The 27,600-nt window shown below is 40.3% G+C and overlaps 1 long non-coding RNA gene across 2 annotated transcripts in view; it reads left to right on the top strand.

Moving 5' to 3' along the window:
• LOC143665088 (uncharacterized) overlaps positions 1-27,388 on the top strand; it is a 61,697-nt gene extending 34,309 nt beyond the window's left edge. Inside the window, exons 4-5 of one of the 2 annotated variants that reach the window (XR_013166766.1) lie at positions 23,749-23,917; positions 25,969-27,388. This is a non-coding gene — a long non-coding RNA (uncharacterized LOC143665088). Of the gene's footprint in view, positions 1-6,197; positions 8,923-23,748; positions 23,918-25,968 lie in introns of those variants that run through there. The other variant, XR_013166772.1, reaches the window with a different exon arrangement.
• The last annotated feature ends 212 nt before the right edge of the window (positions 27,389-27,600 follow it).

The raw sequence follows: 27,600 nt of genomic DNA, 5'->3' as shown, positions 1-27,600 counted from the left end.
AACTCTGTGATAGGAGGTGGCTTCCTAGACACTACATCCAAAGCATGAGCAATGAATAAAGAGATAGATAAATGGAACATCCTCAAAATTAAACATTTCTGTGCATGAAATAACTTTGTCAGAAAGGAAAGAGGCAGTATGCAATGGGTGACAATATTTGGAAACCACATATCAGATAAGGGTTCAAAATCCAGACTATATAAAGAGTTTCTACAACTCAAGAACAAAAAGACAAACAACCCAATTAATAAATGGGCAAAAGACATGAACAGATACTTCTCTGAAGAAGAACTAAAAATGGCTAAAAGGTATATGAAAAAATGCTCAACTTCACTGGCTATTAGGAAAATGCAAATAAAAGCCACAATGAGATATCATCTTACACTGACTATAATGGCCATTATCAAAAAGCAGAAAATGACAAGTGCTGGAGAGGATGTGGAAAAAGAGGCACACTTACCACTGTTGGTGGAATGTAAAATGGTATATGTGCTCTGGAAGGCAGTTTGGTGGTTCCTCAAGAATCTAAGTGCAGAATTGCCATATGATCCAACAATCCATTGCTAGGTACATATTCAGAGGAACTTACAGCAAGGGCAGAAATAGACATTTGCACACTGATGATTATAGCAGCATTATATATGATTGCCAAGAGATGAAACAGCCCAAATGTTCATCAACAGATGTGTGGCTAAACAAGCTGTGTTATATTCATACAATTGAATATTACACAGCTGTAAGATAGAATAAAGTCATGAAAAATGTAACAATGTAGATAGACCTTGAGGACATTATGCTGAGTGAAATTAGCCAGAAACAAAAGGACAAATACTGCATGATCTCCCTAATATGAACTAATATTAGTGAGTGAACTTTGAGATTAGAAGTTAAGAACAGTTATCAGGAGACAGAAAGAGGGTAGAGATTGGGCATCTGGTGCTGAAGCGGTACCACAAATTGATGAAAACATTCAGAAATGGATAGCATAATATTATCTGATGGTAGCACAATATTATAAGCACACTGAGTGAAGCTGGATGTGAGTATAGTTGAAGGAGAAGGGCTGGGGACGTATGACACCAGAAGGAAAAATAGACCAAAAAGACTGAGACGATATAGCTTAGGAATGCCTGGAGTGGAGAACGATGGTGATTAAAATGTACAAATATGAAAAAAATTTTTTTCACTTGGGAATATCAGCATTGCAAGGTGTTGAAAATGAATAGTATACAGGAAAAAGTACAATCAATGCAAGCTAGCATCTCTGGTGAACAGTAACATTGTCATATGCTTCCACTGAATGTAAGGCAGTAGGCCAAAACTAAATGTCAGCAAGTGGGGAATATTGGGGAGGGGTTTGGATTATGTGCATAAGAAAAGAGAATGTCTTCATATAGATTATGGTGGCAAAGGCATGGCTTTTTACTTAGGTTGGATTGTATGATGCACAGATCACTGTTTAAAAGTGAACAGAGAGAAACAGTGCTAGAGAAAATGTACAGAAAGAGATGTACCTATTCACTATTGGTAGGGAAGCTGAGGGGTGCAGCCCTTCCAGAAGGCAGTGTGATGGTTCCAGAGGAAGCTAGGGGTGGGGTTGCCATATAATCCTGCAACCCTGTTGCTAGGTATATATCTGGAGGAACTGAGAGCAGGGACAAGAATAGACATTTACACGCTGTTATTTATGGTGTCAGTGTTCTCAATAGATGGAGGTGGCCTAAGGGCACAATGACAGAGGGATGGAAAGGAGAACTGCGGTGTATACATTGGACTTCTGAGCTGCTGCAAGAAGGAGTGAAGTTGTGAGGCATGCAATTAGGTGAATGAACCTCAAGAGAAGTATGTTGAATGAAATGGCAGAAATATAAAGACAGATCTTATCATGCCTCACTCATATGGACTAACTATAATATAGAGACTTGGAGAATTGAAGTCGAGAACATGGTGTATCAGGCTGGGGTCTATTGTAAATGGTCCTAGATTGTAAGCTCTTACAGCAATCACATCTATTCCAGAGTTGAACTCTTATTTCTAAACTCTGAGATACTGAGCTATTTCTTTATAACCTGGTTATTCCCTGAAACTCCAGGTTTTTATGTGACACCTGGGACTCTGAGTTAGAGCACTGAAGCTATGAAAGTTAGTATTAGCCCATACAGGAACTGTTAACAAACTTGAAAAAATTATCAGACTTCAACTAGAGGTATGAATGAAACTGATCTGGTTGGGACTAAGGTAAATCAGAATACAGGGTAAAGGATGATGTGGTCCATATTTTAAAACTTCAACTTCTGTGTGAGACCAAAGGGAGAGATATTTATTTGGTGCAAAGTTTATATTCTGGGTAGTGCATTATTTACTTTAACTTGAATGGTCAGTATATTTGAACACTATAATTACATGGAATCTTGAATAGGGCATGAGATCTTGTTGGTTTGTGCAGGTTAGGGTGATGCCCAGTTAGAGTAATTTGGGCAGAGAATAAAAAGTATTTGCAAATATCTCTTGGTAGAGTGGGGAGAAAGGAGGAAATATTAAACTTCCCCATTTGGGGAATTCCTAATATTCTTGCAAGGAGTGGGGACAGTCATTTCAATAGGCTGAGCCCACGATTTTGGAATTCACCCCTATGAAACTTATTCCTGCAAAGAAGAAGTGAAACCTTCTTATAATTATTCCTAAATCACTCCTAGAGAACATCTTTTTTTGCTCAGATGTGGCCTCTCTTTTTAAGGCAACTCATCAGGTGAACTCATTTCCCTTCCATCTACATGGGACATGACTCCCAGGGATGTAAATCTCCCTGGCAATGTGACAGAGGACTCCCAGGATGAGCCAGGACCTGGAATTATGGGCTAGAGAAAGATTTCTTGACCAAAATGGGAAAGAGAGAAATGAAACAAAATAAAATTGCTGAAAGATTTCAAACAGAGTTGAGCAGTTATCCTGGAGGTTATTCTTATGCATTATATAAATATCCCTTTTTAGTTTATGGTGTATTGAAGTGGCTGGAGGGAAGTATTTGAAACTGTTGAGCTGTGTTCCAGTAGCCTTGACTTTTGAAGATGACTGTATCAGTATATAGCTTTTACAGTGTGACTGTGTGATTGTGAAAACCCTGTGGCTAATGCTCCTTTAATCCAGGGTATGGGCAGATGAGTAAAAAAATAAGCACATGGAAAAAATAAACAATAGGAGGTTAACTGGTAAAAAGAAATTGGGTAAATTGAAATACTAGTGGTCATTGTGAGGAAGGGGTAAGGGGTATGGAATATATGAGTTTTTTCTTTTTATTTCTTTTTCTGGAAGGATGCAAGTGTCTAAAACTAATAATGGTGATGAATACACAACTATGCGATGATATTTTGAGCCACTTATTTTATACTAAGTATGGACTGCATGCGTGTGAAAATTTCTCAATGAAATATTTTTTAAAATGAAAAGAAGATCAAAAAGAACTTATTCATCCCTTTCCTTGCTAGGTTTACTGTTCCAAGGCTCTCAGTCCTAGTTCTTAGATCTAAGTGCTGAATCCCTGGTTTGTGTGCAATGAAGAGTGTTCCATATCCTGGCTTCTGCCTGTCAGCTTTTCTCTGTATCTCTTGGCTGGGACAGTCATGCCTTAGAGATGAGGTCCACCATATGTCAAACATGCCTGATTTAATGCACCTATACCAATTTTGTTTAAGCCCACTGGTTCTTAGGTGAGGGAGGGTAGAGTGAGAGAATTCAGAGTAATAGAACCAACCTTGAGAATCTGCAATGCAGCAGATGATTCGTTTTCTTCACATCCTTCTTAATTGATGATGGATTGTTTTGTAGTGAAAGGATCACGTGGTGACCTCATGATGTTCCCAAGAACTGTGGTTGTTCCACTGGCTTGATGCCCCTCTTGAACACCACTTGTCCAGGTCCTTGACAACGCACAGTAGATACTGTTTCCCCTATTGTTGATGCTGATAGCTTGTCCTGGACATCTCAGGGGACCTCGTTTTCTCACAGCTCTGCCTGTACCTTTCTCCCATGCTATGTTCATGGAGTTTGAGATTGAGGAAGAGATCCAGATTGAGCTGTTTCAGAAGATGAATGGTCCTCAGGTCCCCCACCTCCAGGCTCTCCAAAGCTTCATCCCCAGTCCCTCCAGGAACTGTGGAAAGCCAGGATCTAGGTTTGGCTCAACACACTCTAACAGAAGACAATGGCCAATGGGGGCAGAGGGAGGGCATTAAGACTCACATCTGGTATTTTCCTTTGAAGAGAGGGCTTTTGTGTTTCAAACAGAAAAGCCCAATAAAACCTTGGGTTCTCAGCTGCCATTTGTCATAAACTAGATCAACTTCATCAATTATCATAACTACCCTCTCACATGGACTGTCAAATAGGGATGCATTTATATAACAGGCCTAAAAAGGAGGGGATGGGTGAAGGAATAACTTCAAATATCAGAGTTTCCCCCTTCCCTTGCTAGGGGACTGTTCTAGTTTGCTAGCTGCTGGAATGCAACACACCAGAGACGGATTGGCTTTTAATAAAAAGAGATTTATTTTGTTGGTTCTTCAGAGGAAAGGCAGCTAACTTTCCACTGCAGTTCTTTCTTACGTGGAAGGCACAGGATGGTCTCTGCTGGTCTTCTCTCCAGGCCCCTGGGCTCCAACAACTTTCCCCGGGGTGACTTCTTTCTGCATCTCCAAAGGCCTGGGCCGAGCTGCGAGTGCTGAGATGAGGAATGCTGAGCTGCTAGGCTGTGCTACGTTGCGCTCTCTCATTTAAGCACCAGCCAATTAAGTCAAACGTCACTCATTGCAGCAGACACGCCTCCTAGCTGACTGCAGATGTAATTGGCAACAGATGAGGTTCACGTACCATTGACTTATGTCCGCAGCAACAAGATTAGGTATGCTCACCTGGCCAAGTTGACAACTGAATCTAACTAACACAGGGACTATAAGTTCCTCCATATCATAAATCTTCTCCTATAAGAGTTATTGTGGCTTCAGTTTTTCCTGACCCACATGGAAGCATTTCTTGTCCCTAAAATATTGCTCTAAACAATATATATGGTTGGAAAATAGAAACTGGAGATCCAGGACAGTTTCTCTTCCTGATTTTCATCCCTACCTTTAGTGTCCATTCCAAAGAAGGCAAGCCTCAAGACACAGTTTCACAGACACCAGAAGATACTGAAGACAAATGCACCCAAGTAGGTACCACCTACTTTTCAGAAGCTCTGAAAGAGTATACTGGCATCATGGATGGGCAGGTGGGGTCTTTGCACTCAGCCTCTGTGGAGGCAGATGGAAAATTGGAAGAGGAAGATCAAAAGCAGCAGCAAGAAGAGGATGGAATCTATGCAGACCCAGATCTCCTGAGATACACTGACAAGCTGTGTGCGAAGGAAGACTGTTAACAAGTTGAGGTCAGTCTGTAGATGTGGTGTCTAGCAGATTAGAGTGTTTATGTGCTGTCAGCAAACTATGACCTGTGCTTCTGCTCCAGTCTGAATAGACTTAAGTCTATTCCTTATCTCCTGAGCTGTGTGGAGTGCATATATATGTGTGTGTTTTTTATTTTGATTTGTGAGTTTATGTGTGACTGTGTAGGTGTGTAGTTGGTGTAACTGATGGTTAAAAAAAACACAGATTGCAAATTGTGAGGTGGTATCAAGGCTTGTCCTCTTGCCCTCCAAACTGATAGGTTGCTCCTTATCCAGGATGCTCATTTCTTCTTACTGCTTTTTCCAGGTGGAAGCTGTCATTCACCCTCAATTCCTAGAACAATTGCTTTCCCCAGGGCCACATATATATTTGTTGTCCATAACTGATCAGCTGAAACAGGAGGAAGAACTTACTCCCACCCGTGTAAACCAAGATTTGGAGGCAATATCACAATATAATCCAGTGGTATTTTCCAGCCCTCTGTTGACTTGGGTGGCATGTATTCTGGAGAAAAGTAGTGCAGGTCTGGGGTGCAGTTGGAGAATGAGTAGGTAGCAGACTATGGAGAGGTGTGGAGGAGGAGGGGTGGTGAATGAAAGTTTTGGAATAATGCACAGAAAGATAGGCATAATGAGTTGTAGTAGCTGCATTTGAAATTTACCAGCCTTCTGCCCAAGTACAATCATCCCCCCATCACTCAGCCACCTCATCTGAGAAACTTCTACTAAGTTAGTAGTTGTCTATTTTCCTCCCTCACAGCTGGTTGAGAAATGTTTCTGGTCCTTGAAAGATGGAGAAGGTGTGGAAGCAACCCCAAGTTATGATGTACCCAGATTGGATTCAGTTACTCCTACAACATGGTCTACCATTTGTTCACGGATCAGAAATGACCATGGCCTCTATCTAAAGGATAATATTTTTATTGATGCTGCACATTGGGATGGCAGAGCACGCAGCAGCCTGGCCCTGGCTAAAGACCTTGCTGTCTCTCAAAGCAGCGAAGAGTATCCCAATATCATAACTAAGGAAATCACTTTCCTATGCAAGACCAAAGAAGCAGTTCACTACATTGGGAAGCAGGAATGAGGAAGTTCTCCAAGAAACCTGTACTCCAAGTGCATATCCTGACCAGCAGATGGCTCCAATGGAGAGGAAGATGAGGAGCTCCAAAGCTTTGTCTTCCTCTTGGCTCCACAAATTCCTTACTGTCTTGTGATTTTTTCAAGGGTTCCTTCCCCGCATCAGGCCATCTCACCTCTGGAATTCAGGGATATTGGTATCATCCCAGCCTCTGTATATTGAAGAAAGAGGTCACAATCAAATTACTCATCCTGCTGCCAAGTCTCTAAGACAGCTTTCATTGAGGGTCCATCCCTAGGGTCTGATTTCAGGGCCTCAGTCCTCTCAGCCTCAATAAAGAAGATATGATCCTGTCTTATCTCCTAGAAATAAGTGCTATTTTTAGAGAGCAGGAAGTGCTGGGACCAAACTTTTCATATGCCAACCCCTTAATGTTGGTGTGTAAGTGTAAATTTTCCCCTTGTACATTAAATATAAAATAAGTGTATGTAAAATATAAATAGTTTGCTTTGTAGGTAAATGCTCTCTGTGTGGCAATACTCTATGCATTTGTCATTGATACTTGGTGGAATGTGGGACTGGGAAGAAGGAAGGATGGTCCCAGACTCTATGAATCTACAGGTGACTGGCCTAGTTCTGCTCTCTACCTTTAGTCTGACTTCCTTCAGAGGGCTCCTTGGAAAAGACTAACTTTTATGCTTTCCCTGGTAGCTGACAAGTCCCCAGTCATCCCTTTGCTCACCCTCTCCTCACATGCACTGGCTCATTTGTGGTTGGTCATTGGTGGGCATCCCAGCAGTATTTGTATCTCTTAACATTTACTGATAGAAAGTTGTTCTTCTACCTTTCAGATTTCTGGACCACTACTTACTTTTCTCTGACCCTAGAGACAGACGCTCTCCTTAGCTCTCTTGTGTTGTGCTGCATGAGTGGGGCACACATCAGGACTTCAGTGATCCTCAGTACACCCAGGCCAATTGCTGAATGGGTGGTTTGGACAGAGATGAAGAAGTGTGGCCTCATGGGAATTCAGCTCTGTGCATTCCTGCCTCAATATAGGAGATGGCAACATTAAGACACAGAATAGTTATATTTAACTGTTGTCAGCTATTTCATAATGATAATGAGGACAGACAATAGGGTATTGGGTGAAAGTAGACCCATCAAAAAGTGTTTATATGCAACATGACCTAGGCAGGGAGAATGTGAATTTCCTTTGTGTATTTCTGTGTAGGAACAAGTCTTGTCCAACTAAATGGGGATGGATCATTTCCAGAGGCCAGGTAGAATGACATCAGGAAACTTTGGGATTCTCCAATGATCATCCTACAACTGCTATTCCCTCTCTTTCCCAATTAATGACTGAAACTCTTATTTTGAATACATGTAGGGGTTTATATTCATGTCTGATATTGTTTCTTTCCAACAATAGTAAAACTAAAATTCTAAAAGGGCCAAACATGAACCTTCATGGGTTGAAGTGTACTGCAGGCCTTGGGCTGACCCACATGTGCAGGGTGGATGTGAGCCGAGGAGAAAGGAGGAAAAGGGCTGAGATGCTCAGTTTCCACCCTTCTTGGGCTTTTGCACAGGCCCATGGTCAGAGTGGTGAGGTTGCCTGTAGATGGGACTTTTGTTGACTGGGATTTCATTTTGTGTGCTATGGTGAGTTTAATGACCACTGCATGGAGATGTTCTGGACTTGACCTCAACAGGGAAGTGTCAATTGAGGAAACAAGGAAAAGAGCTGAGATGAAGGAGACTCAGCTGCTCCTTTGACTGCAGTATCTTGTCCTTAACCTTATCTCTGGTAACTCCTCAAATTCAAATGTCTGTGGTCCACCTCTCCACCTGCAATCTACTAACCCTAACTGTCAGACACTGAAATTCCCTGTATGGGAAAGCCTTGTCACTCCTCCTTGTTCCTGTACAACCAGTAGTTTCTTCTCTGAGTTCTAAGCTCTGTTTGTTCCCTCACTGCAAGCGTAGTTTCAGATAAGCTGGGACTCCCAGAGTGTATCACCTTGTACAGCTCAGTATGCAAATCTGTGGTTGCAGAGTGGTGTCCCCTCAAAAGAGGCAAGGTGGTGATAAAGTCATCCTTGTAGCAATGTTGGCTCACAGCCATGCTTGCTCCAAGTAAAGAGCTTTTGATAGAAAGAAACATGTCAGGATCCTCTCCTCTCATCATCCCCTCATAATATCAACATTTCTATAACGTAGTTTATCCTCTGCCACTTACAATCTCCTTCGCTAGTGGTCAGCATCCAGGACCTGACTGTTCTCTTTGGTTCTTTGAGGCATTAGAATTTTATACTTGGCTATCCTTTTCCCAGCTGTTGCCCTCTCTTTGTTTCTAGCTGGTCTTCAACAAAGAGAAGTGGGCCTCACAGACTTAGCCCTCTTAGACTGTATGGTAAGAGCCGTACACCAACCACCTGGTGTCCAGAAAGTTCATAAACACTTCACCATGCAGACCCTTGGGGTGACCATCCTCATCATGTGTCCCCAACTTGCTTTTTCCTGGTGTCTAGACCAGCACCCACATTGGTCAGTCAATGGTAATATATTGAAAGAATGACAGTATCCTGGCTCTACCTTTCACTGGTTTATGACTCTGTGCAAGTCAGTAACCCTTGTATCTTCTAAAGTCTTCATCAGGAAATGGACATAACACAGTCCAGCTCTGAATGCTACGAATATTAATTTAATCCTGTTTGCAAACTAGTTAAGCCCTGTCATTTTCTGTCTTCTCAGTCAGGAATGGAAAAGATCATCACTGTTGTATCCTGGGCCTTCAGGTGTTGCCATTGTGTCCTCACAGAACTGGTTGTCATCTGCCTCTCCCATTCTTGCTTTGGTTGAATGACTGACCAAAGTAGGCAGCTTCTGACCCTACCCCATCTCTCTGCCATGCCTGACCCTAAAATCTATCCCTGATATCCCTGAACCTGCAGAGTGGGAACTGTCTAAAGGACCACCACTGCATGAATTTCCTTCCTGACCATCATCTGACAGCCATGTGGCAAAGGGCACCAGAAGTGGTGTGTTGTCTGGGTTCCCAGGCCTGTAACAGGCATTCACTTAGCACAATAAGAGTTCTTTCTTCTGGGTCAGGTTTTCCATTTTTTGTCTGGAAACACATAGAAAATCAGGACTTGTGATTTGAAGGGTTGAATATTTTCTTAAGACAGTCAGCAATTGAAGACATCATTGCAGAAGAAGTCCAATTTGCTGTTTTACAAATTCACACACAACCCACCCACACACTTTCACACCCCGATCCCCGTTGCCATACTGTACTCCTCATTATATACTAAACACTGTCCTCCCAGAGTTTATATTTCAATACATGCAACCTTTGATGTGCTGTTCAGTCAGCAATTGTTTATTCCAGAAAATTCATTTTTTCCATTTTTCCTTTTAGTGTTTTCTACCGTACCATCCCATAGAGCAAGTTGCAGGAGAAATCAATTTACTGTGCTGCAATTCTACCTATAGATAGTTGGATGTCATTTATGGCCAAAATAGTCCAATAGGAAGTGAAAATGAAAGAGCAGTTTAATATTTCCCTTGTACCAAATACTTCAATCTTAGAAAAATGTCAGTTATAAAACTTTTGAATTACAGTGTAGAAGATACAGATGTGAAAATTATTAAAAGGCAATGGAAAAAAAAGATAATGGAAAGAGAATGTGTGCAAATTGACAATGTCAATATATCATATCTTGTTCTATAGGTTAAGGGAAATAATGATACTTATATATACCAAATGCTTAATAAATGCTGTATACTTCCTAATTCTTCAGTGTTAGGAAGCTGGGCATAGAGAAGTCAAAGTGACTGTCCCAAGATTATAAAATAAAAATTAGGACAGCCAGGCTTGGCTCAAGGCATACTTAGTTCTGGAGCCTTCATGCTTAACCACTCTGTAGGAAAACCTGTCCAGGAAATGACAGCATCCTATGGGATCTCCAGCTGACAATTATAAGCAAGACCTGGCAACACTAATGAAAATGCAACACCTTTGCCAGTGGCCAGGATGGAATCCCCCCATGCACCTGTCCTTTTATGGGTGACCTTTTATTAATTCTTTATAATTACCTGATGTGTAAGAGCTAATGACGCTGTGTGGAACAGCGCTGAGAGTTGACTGAGTGTTTGTGCTGCAGGTGGCTTGATCAGGCTGTCTCCTCTGAATTGTGAAGTAGCTGAGAGATGGATCCTCCTGTACAAAGCCTGGTTATTTGTAGGTGGTTGGCCAATCACTGGGCTTAAGTCTTAAGGCTCATCACAGAGGAAGAATCTGTTTCAGGAGTCTGGATGTCAGGTCCAGAAAATGGGGCTTTCCCTACTTTCCCACAACCTCATAAAGCAAATTGCTGGCGATTCTGCATTGGGAAGAATGGAACTTGGAAAATCCTCACTTGGGGGCTCCCTGTGACCTGACAGATGCCTCACTTCAGGCAGATTGTCAAGTGTCACCATCACCCTAACATCTCCTTTGAGCACCTGGAGGATACATGATAAGGCACTTTACTGAATTCTAAGACCTTAAGTCTCCAATAACACCATTTTATTAAAATATATTGATTAAAATTGAGGGCTATGGTGGCTCAGCAGGCAGAATTCTCTCCTGCCATCCCAGAGACGTGGGTTCAGTTCCCGGTGCCTGCCAAAACAAAACACACGCACACGCACACACACACACACATACACACATATTATCAGTGGCTGAGAGAGTTCAAATAGAGTCTAGAGGCTACTCTGGAGGTTGCTCTTACACAAGCTTCAGGTAGACCTTGCTACCTATCATAACCTGCCAACCCCCAACCAGGACCATTCCAGCCAATCCTAAAGAACACCTGTATATATATGTATACATACATATGTACATATACATATATGTATGTATATATTAAAATTGAGCTTTGAGGGCTCTCATTTTCTTCTCAAGGGCTAATTCCGTCATCCATTCCATAATCATTCCTTGTAATTTTTTTGACTTATTTCATTCCAAATATCATGCTTCTGGTCTATTTGCATAAATTTAGTAGGGATTTAAAAAATTCTGTATAAGCATAGAGACAAATCCCAAAGATGAAGATCATAATATTCCTAATGAACTTATATAAACATAGGAATTGAGCACCACAGATCCAACCACTTACAATCTTTTACCATGGAACTGACCAAATGTGTGTCCTTCTTCCTCATGTGCAGAAGAGTCTCTAAAGTGTAGATGTCACAAACCAAAATATGACATTAGGATGATACCAGTGTCATCTGGGCCAATGGGGGTGGACCAGATCATCATACTCCATCTCTGCTCTTTTTTCTAAAATCCTCAAATAGGGCTTCTGAATTGAGGCAAAATCAGGTTAGCAGGAGATCAGAAGACATCCTGCCATGAAACCCAATGTTTATTTTTGTCTGCTGTATATATACTTAATTTTATTATTGAATACTATTAATAGTCATGAAATATTATGAAATAGAAATATAGAATAGAATACAATATACTAAATACCTTAATTAGTATAATATTTATATTTTGCCACATTGCCTACAGGTCTTTTTAAAAATAGCATCCTTATTAATATATTCACATATAATTCTATTTACCCATTTAAAGTGCATATTTTGGTGTTTTTTAACATACAGAGTTGTGCCACCATGAGCACTACCATTTATAGAACATTATCACTCACAAAGAAACCCCATGCCCATTAGCAATCATACCCCATTTCATCCCAGTCTTGCAAAATTCACTGCTCATACCCCAGCCCAGCCATTGGTAGCCACTAATCTGCTTTCTGTTCTATCAGTTTGCCTATTCTTAACATTTCATATGAGTGGAGTGATGCAATATGTGGTCTTTTCTGGGGGTGGGGGCGATGGTGAGGTATCATGGCCCCTTCTCTCCACAGGTCCCCACCTCCCCACAGCTCGAGAGTGAGAAGGGAGAATTCTCCTGCTGTGTACAGAAATCAGGACAGCAAAACACAGTGAAGGGCTTAGGGATTGTCTTCTCTCTCCCCCACCCACCTGTGGTGTCTGGATTGTACAGGGAAGGGGCACATGAGACTCCAGAGCCTGAAAGCTGGGGTTGAATCAGCTCTTCCTCCTCCTGCCCACATGGCCATTGGAAAGTTTTTCTCCTCTCCAGAATTCAGTTTCCCTCTCTCTGCTGTGGGAGCCCATGCAAAATGTTTAACATCTACAACCTGTTCATACTATGGATGGGCGATTAAGTTCAATAAAGTGGGTGGGCCTCATCTAATTAGTTGAAGGACTTAAGAACAAAATCTGAGGCTTCCTAGAAAAGGAGAAATTCTGTCTCAATACTGCAACATCCACACTTGTTTGAGTTTCTAATCTGTGTACCTCCTCTAAGGTTCTAAGACTGGCAAGTCCCAACTGTTGAGTGAGCCAATTCCTTTAAATTTAATGTATTTATTTGTTTATTTAATTTACTTTTTAAAAACTTTTTAATTGTATAGTATAACATATATACAAAGTAAAGAAATAAAAAGCAATAGTTTTCAAAGCACTCTTTAACAAGTGGTTACAGGACAGATCCCAGAGTTTGTCATGGGTTACCATTTGATCCTCTCAGATTTTTCCTTCTAGCTTCTCCAGAATATAGGAGGCTAGAGGGCTTAAATATATTCTTATCATCACAATAAACTTTTTTCCCTTCTTTTCCTTGTGAACAATAACACATATACCAAAACCCTATAAATTTCAAAGCACAGCACCACAATTAGTTGTAGAACGTATTTCAGACTTTGACTTGGGTTACAATTTCATAATTGTAGGTTTTTACTTCTAGCTGCTCTAAAATACTGTAGACTAAAAGGGATATCAATTTAATAATTCAGCATTCATATTCCTTTGTTTAGTTCTATTTTCTATGTATAATTCCACCATTCCCTTTGATCTTTCCATATCTCTCTATGGAGTTGTTTGGGCTATGGCAATTTTAAATCTTTCATATTGGAAGGGTCTGTCACTAATACAGGGTAGGGGATGGAACTATCTGATGTTCTGGAGAGGCTGGGCCCTCTAGGTTTCAGGGCTTATCCAGACCAGGGACCCGTCTGGAGGGTATAGGTTTCTGGAAAGTTACTCTAGTGCCTGGAACCCTTGTGGAATCTTATATATTGCCTCAGGTGTTCTTTAGGATTGGCTGGAATGGTCCTGGTTGAGGGTTGGCAGGTTATGATAGGTAGCAAGGTCTACCTGAAGCTTGTGTAAGAGCAACCTCCAGAGTAGCCTCTCGACTCTATTTGAACTCTCTTAGCCACTGATAATTTATTAATTACACTTCTTTTCCCCCTTTTGGTCAGGATGTAATTGTTGGTCCCATGGTGCCAGGTTTGGATCCATCCCTGGGAGTCATCTCCCACATCACCAGGGAGACTTTCACCCCTGGATGTCATGTCCCACGTAGGGGGGAGGGCAATTATTTCACTTGCAGAGTTGGACTTAGAGAGACTGAGGCCACATCTGAGCAACAACAGAGGTCCTCCAGAAGTAACTTTTAGGCATGCCTATAGGTAGTCTAAGCTTATTTGCTACCTACATAAGCTTCACAAGAGTAAGCCTCTTGATCGAGGGCATGGCCTATTGATTTGGGTATCCCTAAAGTTTGATACAGTATCAGGAGATGCCCTGATGGTAAGGTTTAATAGTTCCATATTCTTTTTCCCCCTCCCTCAGGGGACTTTGCCAATACTCGTTGATTATCTGCTTAATATACTCTAGGGTGCATCCAGGCATTACATTAAGCTATATAGGTTTAAAGGCTTTTTTTCTTATTCTTGGTTCTCTGTGTTTCAGTTGTTCAAAGGAACTAAACAGACAGGTTGAGTTGGTTTATGCATTACAGAAAATTTAGGTTCCAGACAAAATAGGGCAGGCCACAGTGACTCAGCAGGCAGAATGCTCACCTGCCATGCCAGAGGACCTGGGTTCGATTCCCTGTGCCTGTCCATGTTAAAAAAAAAAAACTCAGACAAAATAAACCTTTCTTCCTTTGGTCTGAAAGAGCATGTGTGGTACTAAAATATAGAAATATAAAATTTCTTCCTTACCCCTAAGTTCTGAATTACTTTAACCCTAACATGTTCATCTTCATTCTTATCTCCAAGTATCAGGTTATATATACAAAACAGCCCCTCAAAATCCAGAAATAATAATCACCACTCCAGACTTAATGTGTCGGCTCTAAAAGCTTACAGTTTAGGCTCCTGTTTTCTTGTAAACATTTTCTAAAGGTGATCATACCATTCTTATTCTTTTGTTTCTGGTTTATTCTGTCTCACCAAATGTCCCACATGTTCATGCACATCATTGCATGCCTCACGACTTTTTTCCTTTTTTGTAGTAGCACAACCTTCATTTATAAATATACACCATCTCAGTCAGTGCATCCTTTGGCCACCTGCATTCATTGGGCATCATGTATAGGGTCCAAATTTCACAGTCCATCAACATTCTCAATTTTAGATAATTTCATTGTTCCCAGGAGACAGAGAACCATAAACACACCCTTGCCAAACAAAAAATCTGAACCTCTTCTTAACTCTTGCTGCTCACTCCATTATTTACCTCTGCTGTTGCTGTGGTAGTGCTGATGGTTTCCTTTTGAACATAGGTCATGGCATGCAATTGCAGCTTTCCCCCTGTACCCTGGACTTAAACACTCTTTGTATAAGAACCATATCTTTGAAGTAATTCTTTGGAGAGCTAATTCATATTTCTAGTGTGAATCAGTGGGACATGTAGGTCTATAGAACCCCTTTCAATTTTGTTCATCTTCAATATAGTAATATTATTTCTAGACCCACCAGAGAACCACCTTCACTCCTATCTATTCCCTTACACTGGAGTTCAACCTCATTAGCTAATGGTTCACCCATCTCTAGCTTCTATGTATCTCTAAGTCCCCTATATACTGTATTATAAGCCTCTGATTATACCTTTATGCTGTTCATAAAAGTGGAATCATACAGCATCTATCCTTTTGTGTCTGGCTAACTTCACTCAGCATTATGTCTTCACATCCATCTTGTCATATGTTTCAGGATGTCATTTCATCTTACTGCTGCATAGTATTCCGTAATATGTATTTGCCACATTTTGTTGATCCATTTGTCTGTTGATGGGCATTTGGTTTGTATCCATCTTCTGGTGATTGCAAATAATACTGCTATGAACATCAGTGTGCAAATGTCTGTTTGTGTCGTTGCTTTCAGCTCTTCTGTGTTTATACCAAGTATACCAAGTATAAAAAATAGGTAGTGCTATTGCTGGGTCACAGGGCAACTCGATATTTAGTTTCCTAAGGAACCACCAAACAGTTTTCCATAGTGGCTGCACCACAGTACATTCCCATCAGCAGTGCATAAGCGTCCCAGTTTCCCCACATCCTCTCCAACATTTATAGTTTCCTGTTTCTTAAATAGCAGCCATTCTTACAGGTGTGAGGTGGTATCTCATTGCAGTCTTGATCCTCATTTCCCTTATAGCCAGTGAAAATGAGCATCTCTTCATGTGCTTTTGAGCCATCTGTGTTTGCTCTTCAGAAAAATGCCTATTCATATCTTCAGCCCATTTTATAATTGGCTGTTTGTTCTTTTGTTGTTGAGTTATATGATTTCTTTGTATATACAGGAAATCAAACCTTTATCCCATATGTGATTTCCAAATATTTTCTCCCATTGAGCTGGCTGCCTCTTCACCTTTGTGACAGTCTTTTGAGGTGCAGAAGCATTTGATTTTGAGGAGTTCCTATTTATCAATTTTTTTTTGTTGTTGTTGCTCATGTTTGGGTATAAAATTTAGGAAGCTACCTCCTGTGTTTGTATTTTTATTTGCCTCAAGATATTTACTGATTTCTATTGTAAATTCTTCCTTTACCTACTGATTGATTAAGAATGTGTTTATCCTCCATATATTTGTGAGTTTTCTGGTCCTCTGCCTGTTGTTGATTTCCAACTTCATTCCATTATGATCCAACAAAGTGTTTATTGTGATATCAGTCTTTTTAAATTTATTAAGACTTTCTTTGTGACCCAGCAAATGGTCTATCCTTGAGAATGATCCATGAGCACTTGAGAAAAACATCTATCCTGCTGTTGTGGGGTGTGATGTTCTTTAAATATCTAAAGTCTAGTTCCTTTATCATGTTATTCAAAATCTGTTTCCTTATTGATCCTCTGTTTAGATGTTCTATGCATTGATGAGCGCAGAGAACTGAAGTCTCCAACTGTTATGGTAGAGGTGTCTACTTTTTCCTTTCATGTTGTCAGTGTTTGCAAATGTATTTGGGAGCACTCTGGCTTGAGACGTAAATATTTATAAAGTTTTATCATCTTATTGTATTCTTCCTTTTATTAATATACAGTGCCCTTCTTTGTCTCTTTTTATTGTTTTACATTTGGAGTCTAATTTGCTGGATAGTAGTATAGCTGCCCTTACTCTTTTCTGATTGCTTTTTGCATGAAATATCCTTTTCTATCCTTTTGCTTGCAATCTATTTTTGTCCTTAGGTCTAAAAATGAGTCTCCTCTAGATAGCATATAGATGGGTCCTATTTTAAAATCTGTTCAGCCAATCTATGCCTTTTGATTGGGGGGTTTAATCCATTAACATTTTAAATGTTATTACTGTAAAGGCAATAATTTCTTCTATCATTTTGTCTTTTGGATTTTATATGTCATATCTAATTTTTTTCTCTTTTTATCTTTACTGATAGTCTTCATCAGTAGCTTCTTTTCTACACTCTTCTCCAGACCTCTATCTCTCCTGCCTTTTCCTATCTGCTTGTAGTGTTCCCTTTAGTATTTCTTTCCACACTGATCTCTTATTCACAAATTCTTTCAGTGATTGTTTGTCTGAAAGTGTTTTAATCTCCCCTTCATTTAAACAGATAATCTTGTTGGGTATAGAATTCTGGGTGGTAGTATTTTTGCTTTCAGAATCATAAGTCCCACTACCTTCTCACATCCATGTTTTTTGCTGAGACATCCATACATAATCTTATTGAACTTCCCTTGTATGTGATGGTTGATTTTCTCTTGCTGCTTTCAAAATTCTTCATCATTGACACTTGACAATCTGATTGTAAGTGTCTTGGAATATGTCTAATTGGATCTATTCTGTTTGGGGTACACTGCATTTCTTGGATCTGTAATTTTATGTCTCTTATAAGAGTGATTATTTCCTCCATCAGACTTTCTCCTTCTCTTTTCTCACTCCTTTTGGGACATGCACAGCATGTGGAATCATGTACTTCATGTTGTCATTCAATTCCCTGAGGCCCTACTCACAGTTTTCCATTCTTTTCCCAATATTTTATTTTTTTGTGTGTCAGATTTAAGATGTCCAGTGTTCTAGTTCATGAATCCTTTCTTCTGCCTTTATCAGATCTGTTGTTGCAGGTTTCCACTGTTTTCTTCTTCTCTTCTATTATGCCTTTCATTCCCATAAGTTCTGTGATTTGTTTCTTTAAACTTTTGAGTCCTTCTTTTTTGGTCCAGTATCTTCCCTACATACTTCCTGAACTCATTGACTTTATGTTTGATAAGACTTTTCATGTCTGTTCAAATATCCTGTGTTAGTTGTTTCAACTCCTGTATCTCCTTTGAAGTGTTAGTTTGTTCCTTTGATTGGGACATATCTTCAATTTTCCTAGTATGGCTCATTAATTTTTACTGGTATGTAAGCATTTGATTTCCTTAGTTAGTTTATTTTGGAGGTTGTTTTCACTCTTTTACCTATGTTTTTCTTGCTGGGTGGCTTTTTTCTCTATCTGTTCTTTGACATTCAGTTCAACTTATTTAGACCACTAGCATAGGTTCTGTTTAACTGATCAGAATTTTTCTATTATTTTCTGTTCCCTGCCCTGGCTACATGGTGAGCCATTTTTCTTTTGAGGATGGTCTCTTCAGATATTACAGACCCCAGTCAGATTTTCCCAGACAATGCAGGCCCATGTCTCAGGACAAAGAATAGCCAGCATCAGTTTTTCCTTAGGGTGAGACTCAGGAGATTGCCAGACTTTCCTTATGAAGCCTCCAGGTCCTGTGCTTTTCCTACCCTGCCCAGAAGGAGGCATTGTCTGCCGTGGCTTCCCCCAGCCCAAGTGGCACAGTGTTTTTAATTGCAGTAGACTCTCCCTGCCAGGGGCATGGTTGAGACAGAGGTGAGGTGGTAGGATGGCTTTACTTGCTTCTGTTTTCCCATCTCTGGGGCCTGAATTCCTTGAAGGAGGGATTCTACTTGAGATGCGACCCATCCCCTTTTTCTTGGGGAAGAAACACTCTTTAGGGAATTAACTTCTTTCACCTGACTAGTTACTTTCCTCTCTCAGACAAGCTTAATTCTGCCATTGCCTGGGGGTAGTGCTGGGACCTGAGAGTGCTTCCAATTCTATCTAATGAGCTGTTTAAGGAGTAAAGATAAAGTAAAAAAGTCTTTTCAGTGCTGGGCCCCCTCTTCTCGTGTTTGTCAATCAAGAGCTTGAGTTGGCACATGGCCATATGCATCTTCAGGCTCTATGTGCCCCTTTTCTTGTGGTCCAGCCCTTTTCCAGTATTTTGTGGTGCCCAAGTCAGAAAGCCTCTATTTTCCCTCAGGCCCACCCTCTCTTTGCTGGGAGTTCCTTTAGTGCTTATTCCAGGTTTATGTGTCCTTGGGGCCTGTTTTCAGTCATCAGAATTGATTAATTAGCTCCATAGCTAGAGCTGGGCTGAGCTAGGCCCTTGCTAGCAGTAAAGCCTGTTTCCTTTGCCTTCAGGGAACCAGCCTGCTGTGCCATGGGGGGGGGGGAAGGGGGCACTGGGCTGTACAGCTTGGGGGCTTACAGCTCTGTGTGGGATCTCAGCCGTTCCGCCTGGCCCAGGCTGGTGTACGCTGCATCCGGCCACTCGTGTTTCCCCAGCAGTTGTTCTGTCCTGCTCCTAGCTATTTCATAGCTGCTCTGGAGGACAAACTAAATTCCATACTTCACTATGCTGCTATCTTGCCTCTTTGATCCATTTTGAATTAATTTTTATATGGTGAGAGGTAGGATTCCACATTCATTCTTTAAAATGTAGATTTCCAATTGTCCCAGCACCATTTGTTGAAGAGACTATTCTTTCTCATTGGAATGGACTTGGGACCCTTGCCAAAAATCAAATAGCCATATATGTGTTAATTTAACTCTGTATACTCAATTGTATACCCCTATAGTATAGATTAATCTTCATGCCAGTACTAAACTGTTTTAATTACTGTAGCTTTGTAATAATTTTGAAATTGGGAAGTGTGTGTCTTCCAAATATGTTCTTCTTTTGCAAGATTGTTTTCGCTTCTCAAGGCACTTGCAATTTCATCTGAATTTGAGGGTCACTATGCCAGTTTGAAAGGATTATGTACCTAAAAGAGCCATGTTTTAATCCTGATCCATCATGTGGGGGCAGCTGTTTCTTTTAATCCCTATTCGGTCCATGGAGATGTGATTCAACCAATTGTGAGTATTGACCTTTGATTAGAGGGAAATGTGACTCCACCCATTCCAGGTGGGTCTTGATTAGTTTACTGGAATCCTTTGAAAGAGAAGCATTTTGGAAAAAGCTTGAGAGCCGTGAGAGAGCACAGCCAGAGACCTTTGGGGATGAAGAAGGAAAACATCCCCGGGGAAGCTTCATGAAATAAGAAGCCTGGAGAGAAAGCGAGCAGATGTCGCCATGTTCATGTGCCTTTCCAGCTGAGAGAGGAACCCTGAAATTCATCAGCTTTTCTTGAGTGAAGGTAACCTCTTGTTGGTGCCTTTATTTGGATAGTTTTATAGATTTGCTTTAATTTGGATATTTTCACAGCTTTAGAACTGTAAACTTGCAACTTAATAAATACCCCTTTTAAAAAATTGTTCTGTTTCTGGTATATCACCTTCCAGCAGCTAGAACAGTCACCCTTTCTGTTTCTGCAAAAAAGGGTACTGGAACTTTGATGGAGAGTACATTGGATTTGTAGATTGCTTTAGGTCATGCTGACGTTTTAACAATGCTAAATCTTCAAATCCAAGAACACAGGATGTCTTTCCATTTACTTGGGTCTTTATTTCAGCAATGTTTTATGGTTTTCAGTTTCAGTTCATTGAGTTCCTTGTTTAAATTCCTAAGTATTTTAGTCTTTTAGATCATACTGTAAGTGGAATTGATCTTGATTTTCTTCTCAGATTAACTGTTACTGGTATACAGAAATCCACCTGACCTTTGCATCATTATCTTGTATCCTTTGTATTTGCTGAATTTGTTTACTGGTTCTAGCAACCTCCTTGTGGATTCTTTGGGATTTTCTACATTTAGGATCATGTCATCTGTGAATAGGGATACTTTTATTTCTTCCTTTCTAATTTGAAAGTCTTTTGTTTCCCTTTCTTGTGTGATTGCTCTGACTAGAACTTCCAGTAAAATATTACATAGGGTGGTGCAATGGTGGTTCAGTGGCAGAATTCTTGTCTGCCTTGCCAGAGTCCTGGGTTCGATTCCCGGAGCCTGCCCCTGTAAAATAAATATACTGCATAGCAGTGGTGGAAGTCAACATCCTTGTCTTGTTTCTGAAACTGGGGAGAAAGTTTTCAATCTTCCAACTTTGAATATGATGTTACCCCAGAGGTATCATATATGCTTTTTATGAAGTTGAGGAAGTTTCCTTCTATTCCAAGTTTTCTGAGTGTTTTATTCTAGAAGGTGTGTAAAATTTTGTCAATGCCTTTTTTTTTGCTTCATTTGAAATAATCATATTTTTTTTCTGCTCATTCTGTTAATGTGAGGTGTTACACTAATTGTTTTTCTTATCTAGAGACACCTTCCTTCCTAGGACAAATTCCACCTGATTGTGGTATGTAATCTTTCAATGTGCTTTTGTATTTGGTTTGCTAGTATTTTGCTGAGGATTTTTGTATCAATGTTCATAAGGGATATTAAGTACTATTCCACCATAAGGATGCACCACAGTTTGTTTAGGCGTTTATCAGCTGAATAATATTAGTGTTTTTAGGGTTTCCAACTTTTCACTATTATAAAATAAATTTTCCCTAAATAATCATGCAATACATACATTTGGACAAAAGTCTTCCTTTCTCTAAGATAAAGGCTCTGCCATATGGTGAGTATATTTTTAGTATTTCAAGGAATGTTATGCTATTTTACGCCATACTAATTGATATTTCCACCAGCATTGTGTAAGAAATTTGGTTGTTTCATATCCATGATATTTGGAATTATCACTATTTTTTTAAATTTTTATGGTGGCTGTTCTTATTGGGTATATTGTGATATCTGCCTCGCATGGTGTGATGAGTCGCAATGCTGAACAGCTTTTCCTGTGCTAATGGGCCATCTTTATACCCTCATCATTGCAATGTCTCCTTATATCTTACATCCTTTCCCTAAATAGAAGGTTTAGTTTTTACAGTTGAGCTTTGAGAGTTCTTCATACAGTGTATCAGTCCCTTATAAAATATGTGCTTTGGAAACATTTCTCCCAATCTGTATCTTTCCATTTTATCTTCTTAACGATCTTTCTTAGAAGAAAACTTTTTAATTGTGAAGAAGTCTAGTTATGTAATTTTTTCTTTTATGAATCATACTTTTAGTGTCACATCTAAAAACATTTCACCAAACCCCTGGTACCAAAGATTTTTGTTTATATTCTAAAAATTTCATAGTTTTTGTATTACAATAAAAGCCATTATCCACATTGAATTAATTTTGGTTCCAGTATGAATTTCAGGTCAAGGTTCTTTTTCTCTTTGCTTCTTTTTGTCTTTTTTTGGCCTGTGGCTATTTAATTGCTATAGTACCTTTTGTTGAAAAAAATTATCTTTCTTCCATCAAATTGTGTTTATACCTGTCAAAAATTCATTTGCTATACGTATGCATGTTTATCTGGGTTTTCTATTGTATTCTGTTCCTTTGTTCTGTGTTTCTTCGCCAATGAAATATAGTCTTTGTTCTATAGCTATTTAGTAAGCTTTGAAATGGTGCAGCGTATTTACTCCCACTTTTTTCTTCTTTGTTAAAAATCTTTTAGTTTTTGCAGTTCTTTTTATGGTAGCATGAATTTTATTTATTTGTTTGCTTATTTTTTTTTTTACCTGGGAATCGAATCCAGGTCCCCTGGCATGGCAGGTGAGACCTCTCCCCTGAGCCACTGTCGCACCAGTAGTATGAATTTTAGAAAAAAATAGTTTAACAGGTTTATGCTGGGATTTTCATAGGGATATTGTTCAACCTGTATTTCCCTTTGGGAAGAATTGCCATCTTTTCTGTGTGAGTCTTCCAGTCCATGACCACTATTGCCTATTTATTTAGGTCTTTGATTTCTTTCAAGAGCATTTTGTAGTTTTTTTTTTTTTTTTTTTTTTTTTGGTTTTCAGCATACAACTTTTGTACCAGCTTTGCTAGATTTACTTCTAAATATTTCTTTTTTTTTGAGAGGGATTACAAATGTGATTGTGTTTTAATTTGTTTCCACATATTTGTTGCTAAAATAGGGAAAACAATTTTCCTATATTTTTCTTGTATCCTGCAGCTTGCTGAACTTAACTTATTACTTGGGGGAGATTTTGGGGAGATTTCTTGGAATTTTCTACACAGACCTTCATGTTACCAGCAAAAAGACAGTTTTATTTCCTTTTTTCTAATATACATGGTGTTCATTTTTTTCTTGCCTAAAATTGTGCTGCTTAGAACTTCTAATAGTATATAAATACTGGTTGTAAGAGCTGACTTCCTTGCCTTATATCCAATCTTAGCAGGAAAGCATTCAATATTTCATATTAAATATGAAATTGGTAAAAGGTTTATGATGTTCTTTATCAAGGTTATGAAATTCCCCCTGTATTCCAAATTTTTTGACAGCTTTATAAAAAATGGTTCTGAATTTTGTCAATTGATTTTCTGCATAAATGATATGAGCTTATGTTTTGTCATCATTTACTCTATTACTGTCTTAGATTACATTGAGTAATTTTTTGAATATTGACTGAGCCTTACATTCTCCCTCAACTCCACTTGTCATGTTGCATAATTCTTTAAAAATATTACTGAAATTTACTTTCCAATATTTCGTAAATAATTTTTGCCTCTATACTGATGAGGGACATTTGCCTATAATATTGTTTTCCCTTTTTGTATTGCATATGATCTCTGCCTGGTGCTGGTATCAGAGAAACACTGGATCAACATAACGAAGGAGAATGACTGGGGTCTCCCGTCCCGTGTAGCAGTAGACCGCCGCACGTCAGTCGACCTGTATTGCAAATTCAATACACAACTTTGAAGAGGGTGGTAAGGAAACTAGAAGCCATCCTAAGTAACTTCAGAAGTTGCAAAAATGTAAGGCAAAAGTCTGTACATAATGTCTATACTCTTCTTGGATAATTTTTCTCAAAATAATAGAGATTGTCAGATATGATCCTACTTGCATGAATAGTAAGGTTGAACAAATAACTTAACTGTAGATAATTGGAAGTGTATTTCTCAGTGTCAGAGAAATATCTTGCAGACACCAAGCACAAAAGGCTAGAAACGACTCTGTGACACTGGATTATACTCAGACATTGATTTCAGTGTACTATTATTTTACTTATATGTATGTTTATATGTTTATATGTGAGTGTGTATTATGGGTTTATTTGGAGGAAATATTTATATATGCACATATACATTGTACAGATAAACTCTCAATATTTATAAATGTGTGTACACATGGTACTGTACACGCATACATGTCCTAACTCTGTCTCCTAAGATGGCCTAGAAGCAGAAACACAACAGTGAGAAAAGACATATGCTGAGCCCATGCCTTTCTTTCTAAATACCATTCTCTAGGGAAATGAAGGAAGAGTGTTTGGGCAAATTGCTAATTTTGAGGCATAGAAAATACAAAAAAAAATATCCTTGAATGTCTTGTAGCTGCAGAATGTAAGTAAATACTAAAAATAAGTGGGTGGAGAATGAGAAAATGACCCAGGAACCAACCTGAAGTAGCTGGCAGTAGCACATGGTAGGGGCCCTTTGGTGAATAGACGAGACTGAGTGGTTGAGGCCTGTTGCCAGTCTCGGGCAGAGACTTGTTCATGGAACCTGGGAGTGGGAGGTTCAAATTGGAATCCCTTCTCCCTCCCACCTCCTGTGGGATTTTTTCTGATCTTGAGTTACATTCTCAGCTGTGTGATGAACCTAGTCATCAAACACCATGGCCAGCAACGTCACCGACAAGACACATCCGCTCCATGACATCCTGTGTGTTTTCCAGGAGTCTCAATTCACCGGTCATAAAGAAGACTGATGAGGGAATCTTCTCAAAGTAGGGCAGAACCGAGGGGTGTTCTGTCCATAAGGACTTTAGGCGTGTTCAGTATGTTAACAGGAGAAATGCCCAGGCTGCTGTAGCAGGAGAAGATGGCAGAATCATTGCTGGCCAGGTTTTAGATATTAATCTGGCTGCAGAGCGAAAAGGGAACCAAGGAAAAGCATACGTGGAGCCAGGGAGGGAGGGACAAGGACAGCAAGTGCTGGGCAGCTGGACATCCTGCCAAAATAATCCCGTTGAAACTCACAGTCAAGTCAAAAGAAGAGGCGGACATCTAAGTGGAGATGTCGTCATCATGGATGAGACTAATGTGATGAAGGAGGGAGTGGGGTGTGGCAGAAGATGACTGCTGAGGAGGGGTCCTACCAGGTGATGGGGTAATGAAGATGGGGGGTGACCACCTGGAGCTGATGAAGGATGATGAAAAAGAGGCAGAGGAAGGAGAGGATGAGAGAGACAGTGCCAACGTGAAGATGATTCTTAAGCACATAGTGGAGTTTAGAAATCTTGTCGCATTATTTCTTTACCCAGGCACTTGCCAAAGGTCCAATTTTCCACCAGATTCCTCTCCTCTAGTGTCTTCAGCACATGTTCACTGTTCTCCTCAGCCTGGTCCTTCCTGTGTTCATTAATTCATATTGCCCTGTGCCTAGTCCCATTTCCACTTCCTTCGACTCTCCTAGTAGTTATGTGGTCTTCCCATGTAATTTTTGCTTTTTTTTTTTCGGTGCATGGTCCAGGAATCGAACCTGCATCTTCTGCATGAAAGGTGAGTATGCTACCACAGAACCACCCGTGCACCCTGCTTTTAATTTTGATACTTCTTTGATGACTGAACAATAAAAAGATTTTGGCTTTAAAAAAATAATGGACAGTGTAAAAATTTGAGATAGAAAATAAAGCTGTATAGTATTGTATCCTTGGGTACAAAAAATACATGAGCCCTTACAGATATGAATGAATAAGATGCACAAAACTTCATAACATGAGAATTCCAAATGATATGTAAAACATATCCATACTTAGGAAGTAGGGTTAATTTCCTCTCATGCTTCCTCTTCCTCTTTTACAGCTTCCATGAAAGGAGCAAAGGTGACCCCAGGCTGGTCTAACCAGCAGGATGCACATGCACAGCCCAGGTTCTGGAGCTGCTTTGCCACCTACTGCCTGACTGGAGGTCCCAAGGGCCTGGCCAAGATGCTCCCCTGTGATCCCCATATTATGGAGAAGAGGCTCAGGGAAAGGAAGGCATTTGCCAAGGACCCCTGCTCAGAGGCTATGCCCCTAACTTCCTAGGATGGAGAACCTGGATATGAAGGAGTCTCATCCATCAGTGGTTCCAGACCACTTACAGGAAGATGCCAGAGAACCACAGTCAGGCAGCCTCCTCCTGGGCCTCAGAAACCCAATAGGCTGCCATTATGCAGTTGTCATGGTGTCATCATATTTGTGACTTCATCATCACTCAGGGCAACAAGCAACAAGACTAAAGTCACCTCCACTCACCCCTCTCCCCATGAGCAGCCATCTCTTTTAGGGCAGCTCCCAGGATGCCCTCCTCTTCTCTCTGGACCCCCTTCCCACACAACCCCAAATGCTGTGCCTTTCTCCTCAAAGTATCTCTCCAGTTTTTTTCAACAGTCCCATGGCTGCAGTTCCACCCCAGCCCCTCCCAGGGCTCCCAGCCTCCATCCCAGCTCTTCTTGTCCAAGCCAGCATTGGAACCACAAGGTACCAAGAGACAGCAAGTCCCTTTCAGGAAGACTTTGAGCCTCGGCTAAGGGACTTGGCTGAGGATGAGAACGCCAGGCTGAGGAGTGCAGTGGTCTCACTGAAGGGCCACCTCCTGCTCCCTGTGCTGCGGGTCAGTGTTACTTAATCACCTTACCTGCATGTACCTGTCAGGGTGGGACCCCCAGACAAGGACCAGGTACAATCCCGTGGGGCTAGCACCTCCTAGCCCGGGTCCTGGAGGCCCTTGAGCAGTTTGAAGGCCGCTTGGACTCTTTACACAAAGAAGTAAATGCCCATCTGTGGGGCTAGGGGTCTGGGGCTGAGATGCCCAGATTCTACTGTGGAGAGCAGAGGCAGGTATGCCTCATGGAGCTGGGAGCCTAGGGTCAGTTCAGGGAATTGCGGTGATGATGATGACACACCTCAGCCTCCACTGAGTTCTGCTCAATGCCGGGAGGTGCACTGAGCCTTTCTTAACACAGTCTCAGTTGGAGCAAACTGAGGCTCAGAGCAGTGGGTCACTAGCTTCACTCAATTGCATTATAATTAATTATTCATCGTGTGATGTCAAATCATGATGGAATTTCAAGCACAGATTACCTACAGATGCGAGGGTTGGGTAAAATCTATGTGATAATTGCCTGTATGAAATTATTATATATTTATAATTGTTTGTAAATTGTGTGCTACACATCCATTATATCATGCAAACCTGTTCTAAGCATGTATATATTATAAAACTAATCGAATTATCTGTGTATATGTACGTATACAACATTTCCTTTAGAGGCAGCTAGTTAAATTTAAACTCTGCCTACACAGGACTCCGTGTGTATGTTTGTATTTAGGGAGCAGAGGTCATGTGCTTGGGGGAGTGTTTGGATATTTAGGCTCATGTGTGTTCACCTTATGTTGTTAGGGGTCCACATGTGCATCTGAGCATGTGAGGAATTGTATGCTTGATTTTGGA

The sequence above is a fragment of the Tamandua tetradactyla genome, chromosome 2 (genome assembly GCF_023851605.1).
Source record: "Tamandua tetradactyla isolate mTamTet1 chromosome 2, mTamTet1.pri, whole genome shotgun sequence".
NCBI lineage: Eukaryota > Metazoa > Chordata > Mammalia > Pilosa > Myrmecophagidae > Tamandua > Tamandua tetradactyla.
The sequence above is the reverse complement of the archived record's forward strand: the minus strand, read 5'-3'. Positions and strand labels throughout refer to the sequence as shown.